The 6,667-nt window shown below is 50.3% G+C and overlaps 1 long non-coding RNA gene across 1 annotated transcript; it reads left to right on the top strand.

Annotated features, from left to right (window-relative positions):
• Nucleotides 1-1,337: 1,337 nt before the first annotated feature.
• On the top strand, nucleotides 1,338-2,153 carry LOC148223072 (uncharacterized). Its single transcript, XR_015805042.1, has 2 exons — nucleotides 1,338-1,589; nucleotides 2,009-2,153. It is a non-coding gene; the product is annotated as an uncharacterized LOC148223072 (long non-coding RNA).
• The last annotated feature ends 4,514 nt before the right edge of the window (nucleotides 2,154-6,667 follow it).

The following is a 6,667-nucleotide window of genomic DNA, read 5'->3' as shown; positions in this document are numbered from 1 at the left end:
AATATATTTTCCTTGTGATTTCTTTTTACTGAGAACAGAGACTCTGTGCTTTCTGTGGAATCTGATTTTGTGTGCTGATTCATCTGATTTTTGTTGAATCTGTATTTTGATGGAATTATTTTGTTGGGAAAAATGAAACAAAATAGCAGCTCTGGCTAATGCAGAGCAGCTGCTGTGGCTCCTGCTGGGCAGGGCCAGCTCTGCCCTGCTGCCACTTGCCCACTCCTTGGCCCTGGGAGCTGATTCCCAGTTTATCCTCTCAGACTTTGTGCTTTCCTTCCTCTTTCACAGCTTTGCTGCTGCTTCCTGTGCTGAGTTACACTCGCTGCAGATTTGCTGTGCCAGAATTAAACTGCTGAAAATTTGGAGCTCGGGATGTCACCAAGTGTGGCAAAACACTCGAGATCCCTGGAGCAGCTTCTGCTGGGAGCCAGGGAATCACCATGGAATGGTTTGGGTTAAAAGGGACCCCAAATCCCCCCCAGTGCCACCCCAGCCATGGCAGGGACACCTCCCACTGTCCCAATGTCCAACCTGGCCTTGGGCACTGCCAGGGATCCAGGGGCAGCCACAGCAAATCTGGGAATTCCATCCCCACCCTGCCAGGGAACAATTCCTGCCCAAAATCCAGCTAAATTCACTTTGTCCCCATTCTCCTTGTCCCATCAGCTCCTGCTGGAGGTTCCTGTGATCCCCCAGACCTGGGAGGATCCACAGAACCTTCCCCTGTCCAGGTGAGCTCCCCCAGCTCTCCCAGCCCATTTCCATGGGGGATTTGCTCCCCGTGGCTTTTCCTGCTGTCTCTGGTGTGTCCATCCCCAAATTCCCTGATCTCTCTCTCTCTCAGAGCACTCAGGGCCAGTTTGCCCCACGCAGGGACTGCAGAGCTCCATTATTGCAAGAATTAAAACCAAAACAATCTGATATAATAGTTGGCTTTTTTGCCTTCTGCTTAGAGACAAAACTTTTATTGCAGCAAATGGAACTAAAATCAATATACATGGAAATGACTCGCATTTGGGGACCCTGGGTATTGTTGATTTAATACTATTTATTTAACAGCTTGGCAAATGTGTGGTTTGTCTGTCTCGATAGATTTTGAGGAAAATGATAATGTTTTATAGTAAACAGTATAAAAATTCAAGCAAAGGCATCTTAATCAGCTCCTATAAAAATTAAATGAGAGATTGAACATGTCACAAGCTCAAGTCTGTTTTATCATGCTGCTCATATTAATGCTGCAGCTTCTTTTGTGTCGGCCCCATTAATATTCATGAGGGCTTCAGTGCAGAAATGTGCCTTTCTTCCCGGGGTTCCCTCCTTCCCTGTCTCCAGCCAAAATGCAAACCCTCTCCAGCCCCTTGGAAAGAGCAGATTATCTTCAAAAAGCTGTTGAATGTGAGCACAAGTGACATCCTGTGGCATCCTAAATGTCAGCGTTATCCCGGCTGCTCAGCACACAACTTCAGCTACAATGGATCATCAAAACTCTGATTTTCCCTTAAACTTCAGGCAAAACTTGGAGGAGTCAATCCAGGAGGTACCAGTGGCCAAGACCGGCCCCCTGCCCCGGTCTGGGGATATTTGGGGTTTGTATTTGCTTTAATTAGGATTTGGGCTGGAGGGAAAATCGATCCCCAGGGCTGGCCCCATTGGCACCTCCCTCCCTGGCACTCCCCCAGGACAGGGCTGGGAATGGGCACCGGGAAGGGCCAGGAGCAGGGATTCGAGATTTCAGGGAAATAAATGAGTCTCTAAATCCATAAATCCAGTGCTCCTGAAGCTGGGAGCAGGGAGCCCCTGGGATGTGGTGGAAAGGGTCCTGATGGCTTTTGCTGCTCTGAAAATCCCCAATTGTTGGAGGATTGCCAGGAAGGAGGGTTTAATTCCTCTTTGTGGCTGAGGAGGCAGGTTGGTAGCTCCAATCTTCCCATGGTGGGGATGACTTCTCACTGAACATCAAATAAGCCTGGATAATATCTTCTTTGATGTATTTATTTTATAACAGGCAAAAAGGTGTGCTGGAAGATCAAGTATCTGTCTTTGGAGAAATCCCTATCAAGGAGTTTGGAGATGAAGGTCTCTCTTGCTCCATGGCACTGGTAATGCAGTGAATGACAAATCATGAAGGAATAAATTTGCATTCATATTTATTGAAGGCAATCTTGAAATATCCCCAAGCAAGAGAGACTTGTGTTGTGAAAGAGGAATTAAGGTGACATTGATAATCAAAGCAGTGGCTGGGGGGGGGAAGTGTCACTGCTGGGGGCAAACCCAAAACAGTGCCAGGAGGAAGGGGAACAATTTTCACTGGAAGAGGTTGGTTTGGATTGGATTTGGGGCAGGAATTGTTCCCTGGCAGGGTGGGGATGGAATTCCCAGATTTGCTGTGGCTGCCCCTGGATCCCTGGCAGTGCCCAAGGCCAGGTTGGACATGGGGACAGTGGGAGGTGTCCCTGCCATGGCAGGGTGGCTCTGGGGTGACACTGGGTGGGATTTTTGGGTCTCTCCCAGCCCAATGCAGGCAGAGAGGGGGCTGGGAGCAGGGACAGGCTGTGCCATCCCCCTCCCTGCTGTCCTGTGGGGGTTGTGTCAGCCGGGGAGACCCTTCCTCACCCTTCATTCCCTTGGGATTCCTGCAGGAGGGGTTTCCCAGCCAGCTCACCCCAAACACAGTTCAGCTCCAGCCTGGGGGTGTCTGTGGGGTGGGCTGGGGGTGCAGGAGGGCTGAGCCAGGCTGGGACACTGCTGGGACATTGCTGGGACATTGCTGGGACACTGCTGGGACATTTCTGGGGTGCTGTTGAGCAGAGTCTGTGCCTCACCCCCGTTTGGCAGCTCCCTCAGGGTCATTTCTGTGCAGTGCCCAGGTTTTCACACCCTGTGAGTGCTGCTCTCAGGAAAAGCCGTGCTGGGCTCTGTCCCACAGCCCGGGCACCAGAGTTCTGTGAGTGAACGAGGGGCTGAGTCCCTGCCCGTGCAATTGGCTTTATCAGGAATCACCCCTGAGCCACTCAGGGTCAGCAGTGGCACAGGAACATCTGTCCCTGTGTGAGCACAGCCAGGGCACGGGCTGGGCACTCACAGCTTCAAACTGGGCTTTAAACTGGGCTTTAAACTGGGCTTTAAACTGGGCTTTAAACTGGGCTTTAACACCTCCCAGAGCTCTCCTGGGCTGTTCCCTCCTTGCCTTACTGCCCAGCCCCAGTTCTGTCCGTGCCAGGGAGGGCCTGGGGAGTGCAGGGGATGGATGGAGGGATGGATGGAGGGATGGATGGATGGAGGGATGGATGGATGGATGGATGGATGGATGGATGGATGGATGGATGGATGGATGGATGGATGGATGGATGGATGGATGGATGTTCTCAGCTGGTGGCAGTATAAGACTGAATTGAATGCAGCCTCTCCTGCCGAGCTGCCTGGCTGTTCCCTGGCAATCCCCTATTCCTGCAGCCCCTCATTCCCAAACCCAGCAGGGCTGGGGGGCACTGCCTGTGCCAGGTGATGTGGCTGTCACTCTGGGTTCAGTCCTTGCCCTCTGGAAAACCACAAAATTCTGGCAATTTCTGCCTCTCCGTGGCTGGCAGTAGATCAGGAGCTAAGCCAGGCTCAGCTGCAGGTACCTGAGTCCCAGGTGAGCAGTTCCTGAAGTCCTCAGGTGGGATTTTCATGGCAGAGGACACAGATTTCCATCCCTCCTGCAAAGCCCAGGTGAGAATTGATGCTGAGTCCCAAACTGTGGCTAAGGGCAAGGCCATGAACAGGATTTCAGGTCCTTACACTGCAGGATTAGTGCCCTGAAATCCTAAATACAAATCAGGATCCTTGCTCCAGCTTTATTTCTGTGCCACTGCCATGGAGCATGCTTCCTTTCCTTAAGCTCCCCCTTGTACCTCAGTTTTCAATTTGCAAATGATGAAGCATTTTGCTCTTTGTTGTTGTCCATCAGGCACAGCAGCAGGGGTTTTCTTAGTCCAGCTTTCTGAATCAGCCTTCAGTTCCTTATCTAGAGTCCACAATATACAGGAAGATGTATTCACTCATTTATTCATGTTATTCACTCGTTTATTCATGTTATTCACTCATTTATTCATGTTATTCACTCATTTATTCATGTTATTCACTCATTTATTCATGTTATTCACTCATTTATTCATGTTATTCACTCGTTTATTCATGTTTAGCCCCTGCATGAGTGCAGCATTTCAGGAGTCTGAGGTTACTGGCCTGGTCCCAGCTGTACCCTGGAAATGGATGTTTAAAAGGAGTCATTTCCCCTTTGTCCTGTTCACCCAGAATATGGATTTGGGAATTCCAAAGGTGCTGCCTGTGGGTGTTTCCCCTGTCTCTGCTTTGGGCACCTTGGAATCCCTGACTCTCTAAGGTTGGAAGAGACTTTAAATTCACCAACCCCATCCCCAGGTGCCCCCTCCAGCCGTGTTTGGGGCACTTCCAGAGATGGGAGCTGCCCTGGAAGATCAGGAACCACTTTGAGGATGGGAGGATAACAGCCTTGCCTTTCCCCCTCCTCCAAAATTCTGGCAGTCCTTGCATTGCAGAGAAGACAAAGGAGCCAAGGTGAGCAGTGAGGTGAGCAGAAAGGCAGCACCTTTGGGTGCTGGGCAGGTCCCCGAGTTCCCTGTGACCTCCAGGGCTGGCTCCCAGCACAGCCCCAGGGCCTCCCTGCTCCAGGAGCGTTTCTGCCTCTCAGCTCTGTCTCTCTCACCCAAAGGTCAATAAACTGCTCGTTTGTTTGAGCTCTAACGCTTCACTGGGCTGACAAATCTCCATCTCTGGGGGGATCCCAGCAGCTCCTGCAGCCTGGATTTGTAGCCCTGCAAGTACAACTGGTACCACTCAATAACCTCTTCAGGAGTGTTTGACCTTTTTCCCCTTAATTTCCTTATTTTCCCAAACTGGTTTGGTCCCAGCTCTCCCGTGGCTCCTGCTCCAGTCGAACTCTGAATTTCCAGGTGCCAGTGGAGCGCAGCCACAGCCACTTCTTCAAAAATTCTGCTTTTCTTTGGGTTGTGATGGGAGCAAAACTCCAACCAGCTGCAACTCAGCTGGACAGTGCAGAGGCTGGAGAAAGGATGGTGTGATTTTAGATTTTACCAACAAGTGCAGGCATCTGACTGATTGCAGAACCCTCAAGGTGATGCCCCTGCCTTTGCTTCCTATCATTAGGGATCAAAAAAAAATAAAAAAACCCACAAAAACACAGGTGTGGTATGAAAATAACATGGAAAAGCCTCCTGGCCCAGGCTGTGGGGATGGCCCCTGAACCCGGGGAGCATCCAGGGGCTGTGCTTTGGGTCCAGAAGCTGCTCTGATCTGGAATTGCTGCTCTTGTCAGGTTTTCTCCTGGCAGCTGAGGCACCCTTGGCTCTGAGCAGTTGTTGGAGCACCCAGAGCTGCTGTTTCAAAACAAAGCCCTCACACACAGATGGCCAGAGCTGCCTCATTTACAGCACAGCTCGTTTTCCCACCGGCTTCTCTGGAGTTTTAAATGCCACTGAACATATTGAGAATTGCAGAGGCATTAAAAATAAAAGACGTCTTTAAACTCGCAGCAAAAATAACTTGCAGAGAAATATTACTGAAGAGCATTGGTTCATCAGAAGAGATCTAGAAGGGGAATTTCAGCTGATAAAAAAGAGGGAGAAGTGGCCAGGAGTGCAGGGAGCTGCTGTCTGTGCCAGGGATGGGAGCCCAGCCTGGGATGTTTCCTGTGGCTTTTCAAAAATGGATTTCTGCCCAACTGCTGCCTTGATTTGGTTCATGTGGAAACCTTCACCCTGGCTAACAGGATTAATTTAAGGAAAGGTGAGAATATTTAAGCTGCTTCATTTGGGGGTTAAAAGTGCCCAAACTCCAAAGCACCGAGAGGTAACAGGATTGGGTTACACACACAAAAAAAATGTCTATTTAAAGGTTTAAATTGGAACACCCCGAGCAAACTCTGAGGGATCAGAGAGTGTGTGGAAAACAAATCTAATTTAAAATAGCAAAGACAAGCCAATAAAGCTGATCCTATCAAACAGTTTCAATAGCTGGATAAAATGCAGAGCTGCTTTTAACCAGTGCAGTTCTGAACACAAGAAAAAAACATTTTGGGTCAGTGTCCAGCCAGCAGTGCAGCAGGGGCTGAAGTGGTGACATTTCAAAATGGATCTTTAAGGGATTTCAGGGATGTTTTGTGCAGGGAGGGCAGAGCTCCATGTCTGGGGTCAGAGCTGCTGAGCCCTGGGGTGGTGCCACAGCTCCCAGGCTACTCTGGGTGGGAAAAGAACCAAAAATCCCAAAGTGCCACCCCAGCCATGGCAGGGACACCTCCCACTGTCCCAATGTCCAACCTGGCCTTGGGCACTGCCAGGGATCCAGGGGCAGCCACAGCAAAGCTGGGAATTCCATCCCCACCCTGCCAGGGAACAATTCCATCCTCACAGTTTCTGCTCCTGAATATTTAAATCTTCATCCCAAAACAACCCCCAGCACGTGCTGTGGTACCTTTTGCCCTTTTTTCAGGAGCAGCCTGGAAAAACGCTGCCCTAGCTGGCATGCAATGGAGGGAATGTTTCCGTGGTTAAAGGAGAAGGAGCCGTCCCTGTTTGCCTTTGCAAGGTGACACTTGCAGCAGCACAATTTCCTCCCTCTGCCACGC

This window comes from Sturnus vulgaris, chromosome 8 (assembly GCF_052056855.1).
Source record: "Sturnus vulgaris isolate bStuVul1 chromosome 8, bStuVul1.hap1, whole genome shotgun sequence".
In the NCBI taxonomy this organism is placed as follows: Eukaryota; Metazoa; Chordata; class Aves; order Passeriformes; family Sturnidae; genus Sturnus; species Sturnus vulgaris.
This window is presented reverse-complemented; position numbering and strand designations above follow the sequence as displayed.